The 15,886-nt window shown below is 42.0% G+C and overlaps 1 protein-coding gene across 1 annotated transcript in view; it reads left to right on the plus strand.

The window, feature by feature from the left end:
• The first annotated feature begins 2,890 nt into the window (after nucleotides 1–2,890).
• The window catches only part of bach2a (BTB and CNC homology 1, basic leucine zipper transcription factor 2a), a 35,226-nt gene continuing 22,230 nt past the window's right edge, over nucleotides 2,891–15,886 (plus strand). The window contains exon 1 of the mRNA XM_034857672.1: nucleotides 2,891–3,134. The gene's annotated coding sequence lies outside the window, so the exon portion shown is untranslated. The remainder of the gene's footprint in view (nucleotides 3,135–15,886) is intronic.

The raw sequence follows: 15,886 nt of genomic DNA on the forward strand, positions 1-15,886 counted from the left end.
AGGTCTGAGGACCAGGTAACCAGAGTCCTCAGATTGGACAGATAGTCTAGCTAGCTGTCTGGATTTACCCTGCAGAGATCTTAGGACCAGGTCACCAGAGTCCTCAGAAATCCACCAGAGGTTAGAACGCCAACACAAAGGAAGAGGAAGGGGACGGAGACCTGGCGGAAGTGCCAGCAACACCTGAACAATCCTGTAAATGAAATGGCGATGATTTAATCAAATGCCAACCCAGTAACGGTTCTGGATCAGCAGAAGTATATCTTCAGGATAGATCTGACATCCTGACTAGGGATGTAACGATACATCATTCTGGATCCATTTATCGGTTCAGTCATCAACAATCCAATATTATTAGCAGGAAACGTGACAAGCGGGTCACATCCCTGGTCTCCTGGGAAAAAGTCCTGTGTTTTACCCATCTACCCCCCCGACCAACCTTCTTATGCGGTTTTCGGAGACTGGGACGGATTGATAGGATTGCTGTGGACGAAACACACACGGAGATACATTAGTAAGAGGGGATGAGGTTTAACTATGTATCCCGCTGATTTAAATAACTCACGTTAGTCTTTGTGTGAATAGTTAACTTCATTTAATATTGTATGTGGTGTTTTCTTTGGCTAATGTTCCGCCAGAATGCCTATCCACGAATGCATCTGCGTTGTAGCCAGATCTTACCAAGGAGGTAATTTGGGCGTCCTCAAAGCGTAGCTCCTAAGGCGCCATTTTAATGCTACCAAGCCATCACCCGCCGTTAGCATCCCATTGATTGCCATTCATTTTGGCGTCACTTTGACAGCAAATAGCTTTACATCTGAAGTGTTTAAAAACTCATTTTGTCTGTTGTTTATTTCTAAAGAAACACAACAATGTATAAAAGTCTCCATTACCTTGTAGCTCACGGTATGGCTCCTTAGCAGATGTTTTTTTTAAAACAGGCTAACGATTGTGTCATGACCGAGTGACTTGCTATTGCATTGTCAACAAATCACCGTATTGTCAGGGTAAGCTCACAGACAGTCTGGACTTACATCAGCTGTTTAGGTTTAATTACTAACGTTAACTAGTATGTCTAGTCTCCGTTTAGAGCAACTGGATCTGTTGGTCCATTTCTTTAACTGTCTATGGATCCTAGTCCACAGGGCTGTGGAGACTGGTCTGGCAAGGGGAGACTGTACTATCATCTAATATACAGTAATGGATAATAACACTGTCAAGTAAACTAGTTTTATCTAGATGCAAACATAAATCATTTCTTCTTTAAAATCTTATTGTGTGTGTCCTTGTGTGTGTGTGTGCATGTGTGCGCGCAGTGTGCATGTGTGTTTGCCTTCAGGAGGCTACACCAGCTAGCTCTTTTCCATGGCTCCGTCCCCGAGAACATCACATCCCCCCACTGAGCTGATCTTAGCTGCCAGAGGAGCTGTACCAATCAGTTCTGGCTATTTATAACATCTTGACATTGAGAATGTGGGCTGATCTGAATCCAGCCGCTCACAACGAGGCCCAAGAGGTGCCTGTCTGTGGCAAACTGATAAAACGTATAACCGCTCTGCCAGCTCCCCCTGGATTACAGTCCGCATTACAAACCCCCGTCGTAGCTACCGTCCTGCTCAGATCGGCCTCAGCGCGCTGCAGCCCTGCCCTCAAATACACCTGATTCGATGTTCATCTAATCAGGAATTATTCCTCACCCGATCCCATTTATCTTTCTCCGTTACCGTCTGATTTTAATGCGACGTCGGGGCCTTGTGAGTTCATGGAGGCCACTCCTTTTGTTCTCAGTGCAAGTCAAATAGCGGGATTATCAGTTCATGGTTGATATCATTTAGCAGGTAAAAAAAAATCAAAAACTATAAAAGGAAAGGAAGGACTAGAGAACATGTGAGATTTTTTTTTCTCAACTCAAATTGGCTTCTTTTTCACATTAGTCCCAATCCTCTTCCGTATACAGTGGCTTGCATAAGTTTACACACCCATATAGTTGATTAAATAGAGGAATAAAAAAAAAAAAATCTTTTGGAAAATGATCTTAATGCCTTTAATTCAAGAAAATTAAGAAAATCCAACTCCCCCCATATCAACACCATACCTAGAGATTGGCATGGTGTTATTTCGGTTATCTTGATAGCTGGTTTGATTTGCATAGAGAGAGGATCTCATGGGAAGTTCCCCATGCACGGGGAAGGGTCCAGGATGCATAGGATCCTGATCCATAAAAAATGTGCCTGCTTCTATGGAAATTAAACTGGTTTTGGTGGAGGGGGGGGGGGGGGGGGGGGGGGGTATTTATGCCCCCCTTATTCGAAGGAAGAATATTTATTTATTTACGATATTCATTCACAAAGAAAATTGGTGTCCTTAAAAGGTGGGATTTTCCAATTTTGTTTTTAATTAAGGCATTAAGATCAATTTCCAAAAGATGTTTCTTTATTTGTCTTTTTAATTAACTTCAGCATGGGTGTGTAAATGCATGTAAGCCACTGTATGAATCATTTTAGTCAGTTTTTTAGGTACAAATACCAAACCCTCTTTGGCTTTACTTTGTCATAGGCGATTACTTAATAGCGGCTATATTGTAGGATCTTAGACCTTGATCTTGCTGTAGGTTTGGACAAAACGTAAGCAATTTAAATATGCTTAGGCTCTGGAAATGTGCAAGCATTTTACCTATTTTCTGACATTTTATACACTGCTCAAAGAAAGAATAAGTTACCTGAAAATTAAAAAAAATGTTAAGGCTATTCTACAGTCAAGTAACACATCGTTAACCAGTAAAATGTTAAAAAGCGTATCTGATTGAGAGTTATAATGTGTAGTAAAGCACTCAACATCTCAAGTGAAGGTACGGGGCTCCATCATCGTAAGAGCAGGGGGGGGGGGGGGCTCGGCCGTTGTTGTGAATGAGGGCCAGCATGACGTCAGGAAGCCAATGTCAACAATGCAGCTCTCCTAGAGGAGAAAAGGCGTCTCATCCAACACACACACACACACACACACACACCGACTGATGCCTGCGGTCCGTTACAAGCAGCGGTTCTGGCTGCGGGGAAACTAACGAACAGAAGAAGGAACAATGTGGACCCTCTCTTATATTTAAGGAATTGAACGCAGACGAGCAGGAAAAGCGGGTAAGTCGATTCCAGCCGTTACGATGATAACGTGCAACCGTTGGGGGCTTTAACGTTACTACGCTCGGATAAACCACACTACGGGAGCCCCTTGTCAGCCGTGGATTTGCGTGTACTAATCTGTCTGCTCTCGCACTGGCTTTTCACACTCACTTGTTTGTGTTGTAACGCTTTAGTCGGACATTGTGTTGTGTAGACGGTGTGTGGTACTTAGCTAGCTGTTATTCCTGAGCGGCGCGTGCCTATAACGGTTACCTGATGTGTGGTTTTGACACCGGGGTAGTGTTCACGCAGGTTAGCAGAGATGCTGTGGTCGGCGGCGTGTTTTAGCTAGGTGCTGTGTTTAAATGTGTCTCCCTGATAAACGTGTTTCTCTTGACGGTTAGTGTAATGTCGAGAGATTACGTCGGAAACAAGTAACGTAATAACAGCCTTAACAAAAGTGGTTTGCTGTTGTTTTGTTGTTGACTGTTTCGCTTTGTTGCCATGAATGTATTCAAAGAACGTTTGTTGCCGAAAACTTTTCCAATTCACGCCATTTTAAAGAATGAATATTGATAGTAAACGTTTAGCCGTTAGCCGGTTGAAAGTAACCCATGGTTACGGTGCCTTCTGTCAGTGAACAGCTCCGTTTGTTGTGTCATAATGACAGACCCCCACGCGCCTGTTCTACAAGGAAGTTGTCGGTGGGTCTTGTTTTTAGCCTACTACATCCACTTCTTTAATAGACTCCCACACCTATATCGATGGGAGACTAAACGGGACGGAGCATGTTTTGCACGGGAGACAAACGCCACGCAACGACCGGGGCTCGCGCTCCTGTCTTGCGGGCGGAGGAAGGGGCTGCAGAGGGACAAAGGACCCAGCCTCCCACCCTCTTATTCCCGCCCTCAGCCGCCGAGCAGGCGGTTCGGTAAACAGCTTGCTACCTCGGAATAAAGCAATAATCTCAGTCATGACTATCGTTACATCTCAGTTCGCTTTGACGTGTCAAAATGACACAATAACAACTAAAAATTGGGACATTTAAAGCTGTAAAAACGGGATTGCTGAGGTCTTCATTTCACTATAACGTTACATACATTACATTTCATCTGCTCTGAATGCAGCAGATAAAAGGTGACTGAGGCCAATTTCTACATGCATTACTTAGAAATATGTGGTATTTAGTTAACCGTCATGCCCTCAGTTCATAATGCTGTATTGTGACTGTGGTTGGTGGAGCTGCCTGTGTGACTTCTTGCAGCCATCTGTAAACACTGTGAACAGATTAGCTCTTTGTCATCCTTCCTACAAAGCCGCTCTCCCACTTCCATCTCTCTCCTAATGCGAAAACAGCAACATCAGAGTATTTGCAGCCCTTGGATTGTGAGTGTGTGTGATGTAGGAGGGGGGGCGGGTTAAATACAGTTCATCTGAATGGAGCAGATAAAAGGTGACTGAGGCCAATGAAATATTTATCACCTACACCTCCAGACAGTTATCTTGAGCAGAGACTGCTATCTCTCTCCTGCTTTGCTTCTGCCCAGAGTTATAGGCTGCTGATTACAGTTTATTTAACAAGGGGACGGTGCAAATGTAATAAAACACATTATTATACATGGAGTTAAAGACGCCAGAATAAGGGCCAAAAGGCTATTTTTCATCTGTAGTCCACCCCCTGTCCTTGGTGTTGCAAATGTTTTATAAAATACAAATAAGCAAGAAAGAAAGCTAATTAAGGAGCTCAACTTGGGACAAAACAGAACAGCACAGAACAAACAAGATTACCAACAAAAGCAGAGAGGTTACAAGGTAAAGCAGTACAATGATTAGAAAAGAAGCTTTAAAATAATAAAAGCAATAGTGAAATATGAGGAAAACAATTAAAAGTAGGCTATCATCATTTATTGTAAATACACTACAGACAATTATTAAAGGTCCCATGACATGATGTTCCCCTAATACTGTATTTTAAGTCTCTTTTATATAGACCTTAGTGGTCCCCTAATACTGGATCTGAAGTCTCTTTATAAAGACCTTAGTGGTCCCTAATACTGTATCTGAAGTCTCTTTATATAGACCTTAGTGGTCCCTAATACTGTATCTGAAGTCTCTTTTATATAGACCTTAGTGGTCCCTAATACTGTATCTGAAGTCTCTTTTATATAGACCTTAGTGGTCCCTAATACTGGATCTGGATTCTCTGAACCTATAGTAGTACACAATCGTATCTGTATTGACTTGATTGCATTGTGGAGAATTACTGTATGCATCCTATTTATGTCTATTTCTATTTCTCACTGTTAATAACAGGCGTCTGTACAGCATCAACAGGGGACGCCATTGTGGTTTATGTTTGTGTGACGTCAAAAACTGTAACAGATCTGGGACGAGTTCATAAGTAAGACGTTACGGGTTTGACTGCCGTTCCAGGGCACTTTCACGGGTTAGTCTGAAATCTGGAGGTGTTCCCTATATAGTTCACTATTTAATAAACAATAACACAATTACTGAGTGACTAGTCTAGATCCTCCGCGTTCCACTTCAGGGGTTCAGGTTCAGGGTACTTTATTGGTACCCGTGGGTCAACTAGGTTTACAGTCTACGAGACCCAGTAGACTACCACATAACATGCAACACACCAAGCAGTAAAACATGTAATAGAGACAATAAAACATGTAATAGAGACAATAAAGACAATAAAACATGTAATAGAGACAATAAAACATGTAATAGAGACAATAAAACATGTAATAGAGACAGTGAAACATGTAATAGAGACAATAAAACATGTAATAGAGACAATAAAACATGTAATAGAGACAATAAAACATGTAATAGAGACAGTGTTACATGTAATAGAGACAATAAAACATGTAATAGAGACAATTAAACATGTAATAGAGACAATAAAACATGTAATAGAGACAGTGTTACATGTAATAGAGACAATAAAACATGTAATAGAGACAGTGAAACATGTAATAGAGACAATAAAACATGTAATAGAGACAGTGACACATGTAATAGAGACAATAAAACATGTAATAGAGACAATAAAACATGTAATAGAGACAATAAAACATGTAATAGAGACAATAAAACATGTAATAGAGACAATAAAACATGTAGTAGAGACAGTGAAACATGGATAAATGGATAATGTCCCAGAGTCCGGTCTAGACCGGCTCTTTTATGAAAAGCACAATGAGATAACTGGTGTTGTAATTTGGGGCTATATACTGTAAATAAATTGAATTGAAATGGAATTCTTCTTCTTCATCATCTTCTTCTTCATCTTCTTCTTCTTCATCTTCTTCTTCTTCTTCTCAGCTGCTGCTGTCTGTCAGAGGGGCTGTTTGTATAAACCACTCACAGCACCAGCTGTGTGTGTGTGTGTGTGTGTGTGTGTGCACATATGTACAGGTGAGAGGAACTGATCAAGGGCAGCCTGACCGTGTGTGTGTGTGTGTGTGTGTGTGTGTGTGTGTGTGTGTGTGTGATGAGTACAGACTGTCCCATGCAGCTTGAGGACAGACAGAGCAAAACTAGACTCAGATTGTCTGATGGATCCCCGTGTCTCGTTCTTCTTAAATTCCTTCTTCTCTGTTCTCTCTCTCTCTCTCTCTCTCTCTCTCTCTCTCTCTCTCTCTCTCGCTCTCTATTTTCTCCCAACACGTCTATTTTCATTTCCTTTGCTTCAGCAGTGTGTCACGCAGGACGATGAGTGTGTATTCAGTGTGAAGCTGTTGTCGTCTACTAACTCGCCCTTAGTGTTTTTTCTGTTGATCGCCCGAAGCTGCGATCCCTTTCAGATTTATCGATTAGGGTGTTAATGCACGGAGCAAAACAGTGACGGCCCACGTTTTTAACACCTCTGGTTGTGGAAGTGATTGTCCTAAAATCTCCTTTGATGTTTCAGTAAATGCTTAAAAGAAGAGTTTGAATCGTGACCATAAAACATTTTGAAAACTTATTTGAAAACTTATTTGGAAAAAAAATGACAAAGTTACAAGACACAGAAACGATCAAAGATCAGCTGGCTCGAGCCTTTCGCAGGTTCGGTTAACATTTCCATGGTAACAGAGAGCTCCACCAATCAGAGACGTTGCTGTCTGACGCTGACAACCACACTGTTGTCGTCAATAAACGAATTTTCAACGCACCAATTACACAAACGTGTTACTAACGGCGTTAACACAAACCCATTTTAACGGCGTACATTTTTTTAATTTCGAGATTAATGTTCTTTTTGGCCTAGCAAACTTTGTAGTTTTTTTACATGCCGTTGCAACAAATAGTAACGTTAGAAAAACTACAACACCCACCGGATCTAGCTATCTATTTATCTGTCTATCTGTCTGTCTATCTATCTATCTATCTATCTATCTATCTATCTATCTATCTGTGTGTCTATCTATCTATCTGTCTGTGTGTCTATCTATCTGTCTATCTGTCTATCTGTGTGTCTATCTATCTATCTATCTATCTATCTATCTATCTATCTATCTATCTATCTATCTATCTATCTATCTGTCATGTGATTACAGTAGACATACAATATATATATTGTAAATAAATGAATACATTTTTGGACTTCTATAAATCGATTTTGAATTGGTAGAGCTTAAATCCCGATTTGAATACGAATTGATTTTTTTTTTGCACACCTTGCAGTCTATGGACTGTTTTTACAGTGTCTTCAAATATTAAAACGTTCAATGTATCGAGCCGCACACAAAGACCAAATTTAGCTTTTTCCACTGAAATAGTTCAGTCGACCAAAGTGCCGCGACGTACTCCAGAACATTTCTTTTGGTTTGAAATGACTCGTCCTACATGTTAAAAAATAATACACACAGTTGCCTTTTTTTTGTGCTATTGCACGTTCAGTTTTTCACAGATCCGTCTGTTCACACCTCGCAACAATGAAAAGTGTCACCAGCAGCAAATTTGTCACGGCAGAAAACCGTCTCCTAATCCCGGCGCGAGAGTCGGCGTTCCTGACATTAAAACGCTTCATCGAGCGCCAAGCTGCCGCCGTATATTTGTGTCTTGGAACAGATTTGAACAGCCATTGTTTTTGGGCTTCTGAGTAACGCATGGATAATTCTTAATGAGGAGACAATCTGTCCACAAGAACAATGTTTGCGTCCTCGCAGTGCGGAGGAGGTTACTGTAATGAGATGATGTGGAATCTCAATAGAAGGCCAGTATTTAACCAAGTGCAATTTCCTTAAAATCCAAAGGCCAAAAAAAACCCTCAGCCTTGCCTCTCTACTGCTCTCAGCTCTCACTGCCCAGGGCAGTGTTGGCATGTCTGGTTTATCTGGTGCATAACCATGCCACAGATCTGGCAACCCATCTGGCATGGCTGGCGGTGATCGGGGTAGACAGGGGGGGGGGGGGGGGGGGGGGGGGGGGGGGGGGGGGGGGGGGGGGGGGGGGGGGGGGGGGGGGAGATCATAGTCAGCTGTTTTGGACACTGCTTAAGTCCACACATGCCATGTAGGGGTCGCTAAGATAAAGCTAAATCTCTTGTTTAGCTTGCAGTGTGTCATCGGAGGGTCTGAGGGACACTGCAGAAGAAGAAGAAGAATGAGAATAAGATAAATTAAAATTAAATTTAACTAATCATATGCTGCAATCTCCGCTGGTTAAAAACGTCCCCAGTGTTCTCCATGTTCCTGTTATTACATACGTGGGAACCAAGCGGGACCGCAGACTCATCTCGTCTGTCGAGCTGTGACGTTGAACCGGTGATGGGCCGAGGCTTATGGGAAATGGTGTTCATTAAAGGCAGCTAAAAACAGAAATATGGAACGATAGACTGATCTACACACTGTATATAACAGAAAATATTTAGGTGAAACATTACAAAAATCATCGCAGAAAAATCACAATACGTACATCAATTGATTTGTTTCCCCCCCTACCCCTAACATTAATACATATTTGACTGGATGATTGACATATTAAGAAGCAGCCTTTGTTTCCTGGCCAGAGCGGGGCTATTGAAACTGTTTGTCGGCTGATGTAACAGTGCCAATGAAGCTGTAAAGGCCGCATGATGTTGTCCCACCTGTCGAGACGGATTAACACGCTCTCCCATTCATCTCCATCGCTGCCGAGGGAAGACGTGGCTCGGGCTCTGATGTGATGCAATTAGGGTTTGTGTGTGCAGTGAAGGATTACAGCAGTGGAGGTGATGAACAAGCACTCTGTTGTGCTTTTGCACACCCGTGGGTTAGCTCTCAGGTATGTGTAGCGTTCAGGTGGGTTTTCTATGGGTGCACGATTCAGATAATGTCTCGATTCGATATCAAATTTTTAGGCTCAAGATTCGATTCAGAATTGACTTTCGATTACATAAACAATTTCACAGTTTTTAAAGACCAACCTTGCTAAAGAAGTCTAGGTTGGAATAGGGTGACCAGACGCCCCCGGTTTCCGGGGACAGTCCCCGGTTTTGGTGACCTGTCCCACGGCAGGATCTGTCCCCGGAAATGTCCCCGGTTTTCACCGTGACTGACAGACCCGAAAGTGGAATGAAAGAAAGAAAACACTGACCAAACAGAGCCGATAGTCGCTCAAGAGATGTTTTAGAAAGCCGTATTTTACAAAGCTAAAATCACTGATTATTTACATGGAGTCTGGTGGGTTTAGCCAACGCAATTTCGCGGACTTTTATGTTTAAAAAAGGATCTTAGTCTTAAACGGAAAGGTCGACCTCCTTAGAAATCCTCTCCATAATGTTGTCTGTTGGGGGAAACAGCTCCAGGTCTAGTGTCCCCGTTTTAAGTTTTATAAAAATAAAAACATGACGTGTTTTAGGAGGTAAATCTGCTTCTGAGCTGAAAATGTCCCCGGATTTTGTCTGAGAAATCTGGTCACCTTAGGTTAGAACGAAGAAAAGCCTTTTTTTGTTTGTTTTGATGCCGACGTTGATTTCATTCGACTGCCCAAAATGGCTTGGGTGATAAACCTTTTACTTTTAGGGAAATCGCTGCACTAAAGCTAAACATTGAAGGGCCTTTATTGGTGCAGGTGTGTTGTTTAGGACGGGGCATCGAGAACTAGCCTGGTTCTACCAGACTCTGGGACAGTTCAGGTGTACTGGCCACTCTACATTGACAAGTGTTAACTTCCCTGAAGGCGGGTACTCTGTTGAAGTTGAAAACTATTGGATCTGCCCAGAGCCAAATTAGATCTGCCATAACCAATCACATCACTAACGCTTGGTCGGGACGTCGGTTTAGCATCGCTAGCGTTAGCCTTAGCCAACTCCTTCACCACTAACGGAGCGAGCTGGGAAGTCAAAGTTTTCCCAAACCCCGTGGGGGAGGAGGGCCACAGCATCATGGCCCCCAACAGAACTCAGCAAAGATTCTTCTTGCTCCGGCTTTAACTCATGGAGATATTCACCAGCGTTGCCACGACGGACCAAATGGCTTCGGTCGCATCTTTCGTTATTACAGAACTACAACTCACACTGACGCACAACATCAACATCAACGTCATTGTTCTCAGCCACTCCCTCTGTTCGCTGATAGGATTGGTTAAGAAAACCCAAGAATGCACCGCACTGTACTAAAGGAAAATGAAAATTGAGCGGAAGTGCGTAGGAGGGCGGAGCCAGGCTAATGGAGAACCGGTTACCATCGTTTAAAAAATTTGGTTTCCAATCCGATCATCGGTTCCAAGTTTAACTCGCGCAAGTTTGGCTTCAGTGGCAGTTGTTGTGTTGCAGCCTTTGAGCATAGTAAGCCGATAATCAGGAGTTAATAAAATCAATAAGATAAGATAAGATAATACTTTATTCATCCCACAGGGGGGAACTTCCTTTGTTACAGTAGCATTATCAACAATAAGAGCAAAAACAAACAAACAAACAAACAAGTTAACACACAAGAAGAAGAGGCAAACGGTAGACAATGAGCAGAAGCAGAAGATAACCGATATTTGATACCGATACGCATTTGCAGTGAAAATGCAGTGAGAATTTGGGAATGTTACAAACTCCCATCACTTAACCTTGTTTAGATGCTTTAAGCAATATTTAATAAATTAGAAACTTAATACTTAATTACCTTAAATACCCAGTAACAGAGAGTCAGGTGGTGTTGTACAACCGAAGCAAAGGGGCGGACACAGAGCTGTGTGTGTGTGTGTGTGTGTGTGTGTGTGTGTGTGTGTGTGTGTGTGTGTGTGTGTGTGTGTGTGTGTGTGTGTGTGTGTGTGTGTGTGTGTGTGTGTGTGTGTGTGTGTCTCTGTGTCTCGTGTCACTCATTGGACGCGGCTCTTTCCTGGTCTCATCATTTGCAAACTAAAGCCGCTGCTAGGTCCTTCCCTCTGACAATGTGAAGTTGAAACACAAATTGTGAAATCAGTATCACATATCTCAGCAGGGGGCCATTACTTTTGCCCTCTCATATCTGTTAATTACCAGCAGCAGAAGTGTTAATTGCACTAAGCACCGAGTTATGTAGTCGTTCCTGTTTGACACGTAGAACTCGCTGTCGAGGGTCTTGGGGGCTTCTGCTAATTAGGATCATAATGGCCAATTAACACTCACCAAACTGCACCGACTGGCATACAGATGTCTCTCTGGGTGCTGGATCGGGACAATAAATATGCTTTTGAGAGCGTTTGATGCTCATTTGATCCACAGGACAGTTCTGATTAAAATCAAGCTCAACTTAGTTATGTATGTAATAATTGTTCAGGCTTAGTGTTCCTATTCTAACTCATTGTACTTACAGCAGGCCCCCAAATCACTTACAAAATATGCATCTCAACTGTATACTGAATTACTGTGTACTTCTACTCAGAGGTAAACATTGTACTACTACATTTACCTGACAGACAATGTAAATGCTGCACAATTTAAATATGATACATTATTATTCATCAATTTATTCAGCCTTATATCAAAGTTGGAAGCTCCACCGTGAACATATGTGATGCCAATTAAAGCACATTGTGCTGACAAAACCTCTGTTTTGCTCTTCATATACAGACAACGGGATGAACAAAAAAAAGTCAACACTTTCAATATAGTACAGCTGTAACAATGCCAAGATAAGAAACATATAACTGCATTGACAGTTGCATTGAGTTCAGACAATGCCATTAAACCGACGTTATACACTTGGCAAAGAGAAGGAGATATTATAGCTGAGCTGTTGTATTGAATTGCAATAGATTGTACATGTGTACTTTATAAAGTGGCAACACAGTACAGGGAAGTTGTGTATTTTTCATTTCTTACACTGAATAAACAACTGAAACTTTAACAATGTAGGCCTACATGCTACATTTTTGTAACATTTTACACATGCACTGCATTGGCAATCATCAGTCTCCAAAATTACAACAATTAACGGAAAGAAATGACATTACACATCATGTCACAAATCTTTTTATATATTTTTCAGCTCCTATTACCTGAGCCCCGTCTCTGTGCACGACGTAGAGTTTTTCCTGCATGTAACGTTAGACAGCCAATCACAGACAGTACTACATCTTGGTAGAAGCATGCTGCGTGCTGATTGGCTCACTAACGCAGATGAGATCTACTCCTTAGTTATTGAGATTTGCTGTTGAATGATGAAGCATTTTTAGGATCCTTCATCATTCCGTCGATGCTAAAAAAGTTTAAATTCTGTACCCAGCTGTTTATACCACGGGTCGTAGTTTAGTGGGAAGTGGCGTACGCTTCTTTTAAACCCTATTTTGTACTTACACAGTTAAGTTAAGTTATAAATGATGCTTGTTTTAAAAGTGCAGCTTCATGATTCTGTCTTGGTTTTTAGCAGAATGTATCATCAAAGTAACAACAACTGCTAGGTGTTAGTTTAGGGAAAAAAAAGCTTGTCTTTAATTAGGAATTCGGCTAAAGAAGCCTGTTCCTAATGACTGTAGGCTGTATCACATATAAACCTGTAGTAAACTGATATATCTGCTTTTAGATTTGTTTCATTTTTGTTTGATTTGGCAGCCTTCCCAGTGTTTTTAATTTGAACATTTCCATTCATCCGGAGTAGGACTCGCACAGCAAAAAAAACAGTTTCACTTTCCCTGAAACCTGACAAGCCTGATCCGATTTACGCTTCGCTAGCAACCGCAGGGCAAAGTAATGTCAGCCCTGCCCCCCCGGCTGCAAGGAGGGGCCAGAAGTCCAAGGAGACGCAGTCCTCCTCTGCTACGTCTTTATATGAGTCCAAAACAGGTGAAATCAGCTCCATTGGACCAGGTTTTGGGGTCAATAGGGGCTGTGGCGTCACCGCGATGTTCAGTGTGACACCAGGAGGAGACGTGAGGAGAGGGAGAATCTGCCAACGCAATATACTGCACAGGAACATGGGACACGGGTAACCAGGGCAACCCTCAACCCCAAGGTCTAGATTTTGGGGGGATGCAGGGGACATGTCCCCACCCCAGTATTTACAAGAAGGTGATTTGTCCCCCCTTAAAAACAAGTTAAAAATAACCCTCAAGTGGGCTTAAAACAAGATTTTATACTTCACAAATGTTGTTTTCCATCAGATTACTTGTACAGGGTTTCCATGGGAACTAAAAACCTTAGAAATACCTTTCAAAATAAAAGTCGAAGGACCTTTAAAAAGTCTCAAATTTGCTGAAGTATTCTAGGCCTTAAATAACTTTTAACATGTGTTAATTGTCCTACGTCCTTAATTGTCCTACGTCCTAATTGTCCTACGTCAATGCAATGCTCATTGAATGTTCCCGCGGCGCTTTAAATGTTTTGGGGTGTTAGGGGTTAGGGTTTTGGTTTTTGTTGCTAGTGTAGACATAATTTGCTATATTACAAATACAAATGCGACCAACATGCAACGTATTTTGCAGCCAATCCAGACACCAGTCCTAAGATGCCAATGGGTAAATAAGGGGACTCTTACAATGTGACCTTCTTTTTTTGATTTTGTGATATATAGATCTTACGTTTCACTCATAACGGTCTTTAAAGAGGTCTTTAAAAGTCTTAAATGTGACTTGGTGAAACCTGCAGTAATCCTGTTGTTGATCTCGACATTTCCTAAGCGCACTTAAAGGCAGCTTCTTCTTACGGAGAAAGGGAGGAAGAAAAGAGACGGAGCGACTGAGAAAACATTCAGCTGTTAAATAGCAGCGGGACGTCGGGTTGAGTTTGTCTAAAAAGTTGAGTCTTGTTCAACTTTATAACTCTGTTGAAGGAAAACAACACAAAAAACACAAATATTCAAATCCCAGAATTAAAAAATGAAATACTACTCAACGTAGGAATATTCCAATAGTCAAAAATAGTCGGATTCAGCCCTACTTCTTACCTGCAGACATATTTTCCCAACGATTTCAGACACAGACACAGGAAATTAGGTTTCTGCCCCAGTTATAACCCCCCCCCCCCCCCCCCAATATTGTAACCTAGCCTACGCCCCCTCCTCAGCCTACGGATCACACCAGCATGTTGTGTGCTACACTGATATCCCAATAACATAATGCTGCTTTTTGGTTTTCCTGCAAACGCAAAACACTTGAAAACACCAAAAGAAATCACCATATTCCATAAAGGTGATGTTAATCTTGTCAGTTTTTCCTCTTTGGAAACTTTGTGGGCGTTTTGGCAACCCACATGTGTACTTTCATTTCCAACGCCTACGCTGCGTTGCCTCGTGAAGGTGATGAAATAATCCTCTGCTCAACATCCCTGCCTTTGTGACTCATTTGGCAACAGAGCTTTCACACCGGCTCAAAGAAACCAATTCATTTATTGATGTGAGACATTTGGCCTTTCACCAGATATGAACATATACACACTGCAATTGATATTGTATATTTCCGCTGCTGTGTGAAGCATTGTGATCCTTGTTTGATTGGACATGCTGACAGCTGATAGATGTCTGACAGGTGAAAAGGGAGTTAAAGAGCAGACCAAAGATCAATACGCCAATGTATTGTTGTACTTTGTGCGATACGAGAATCGATACCCTGGTGCCAAAGGATGTTACTGTGTTGTAATTGTATACATATTTGCATGTTTCCAGACAATTAAGTGCTATCTATCTATCTATCTTGCACCTTGAACTGTGAAATTTCCCTTCATACTGAATTGGTCCCTGTTGAACTTTTTGAATTCCTTTCAGAACACAAGACAGAGGGTGCAAAATACTATGTTACTACTAGGAGCCGGTATCGCGATCAACTTTACAACTCTACAATTTACACTCTGTGTACTCTTTGTTAGTAATCACACACAGGCCTGAAATACACACACACACACATGCTCAGGACCTGTTCATGCACTAATGGAGACATGTTAGAGTGAGTGGGCTGCCAGTGCTGGACCAGCTGGACCCCCCCCCCCCCCCCCCCCCCCCCCCCCCCCGCTCTGATTTTTTATCATTCTAAAGGTGCAGAAATCCTTAAGCAAAAGAATCGTGATTCATATTTTTCTCCAAATCGTGCAGGCCTGCATTGAACATAGTTATAGCACAAGGGCAGAAACATTGTGCAGGACATTAGCGTGGTCTAGACAGACACAGACAACTAAAAACAACAATACAGACAAGTGCACAATCAATGTGTGCACGTGTAACTGCTGAGAAGAGACAGTTTGTATGCCTTGTTGACATTTAGGATGGAGGGTAGAGTTATGATGTGATGGGGAATGTTATTCCAAACTTGTGCAAATACACCCAAACTGGTGTATGTATGAAAAAAGGATTTCTGACCATAGTTGTTTTTGTATTGGGGGGGGGGGGGGGGGG

The sequence above is a fragment of the Etheostoma cragini genome, chromosome 20 (genome assembly GCF_013103735.1).
Source record: "Etheostoma cragini isolate CJK2018 chromosome 20, CSU_Ecrag_1.0, whole genome shotgun sequence".
In the NCBI taxonomy this organism is placed as follows: Eukaryota; Metazoa; Chordata; class Actinopteri; order Perciformes; family Percidae; genus Etheostoma; species Etheostoma cragini.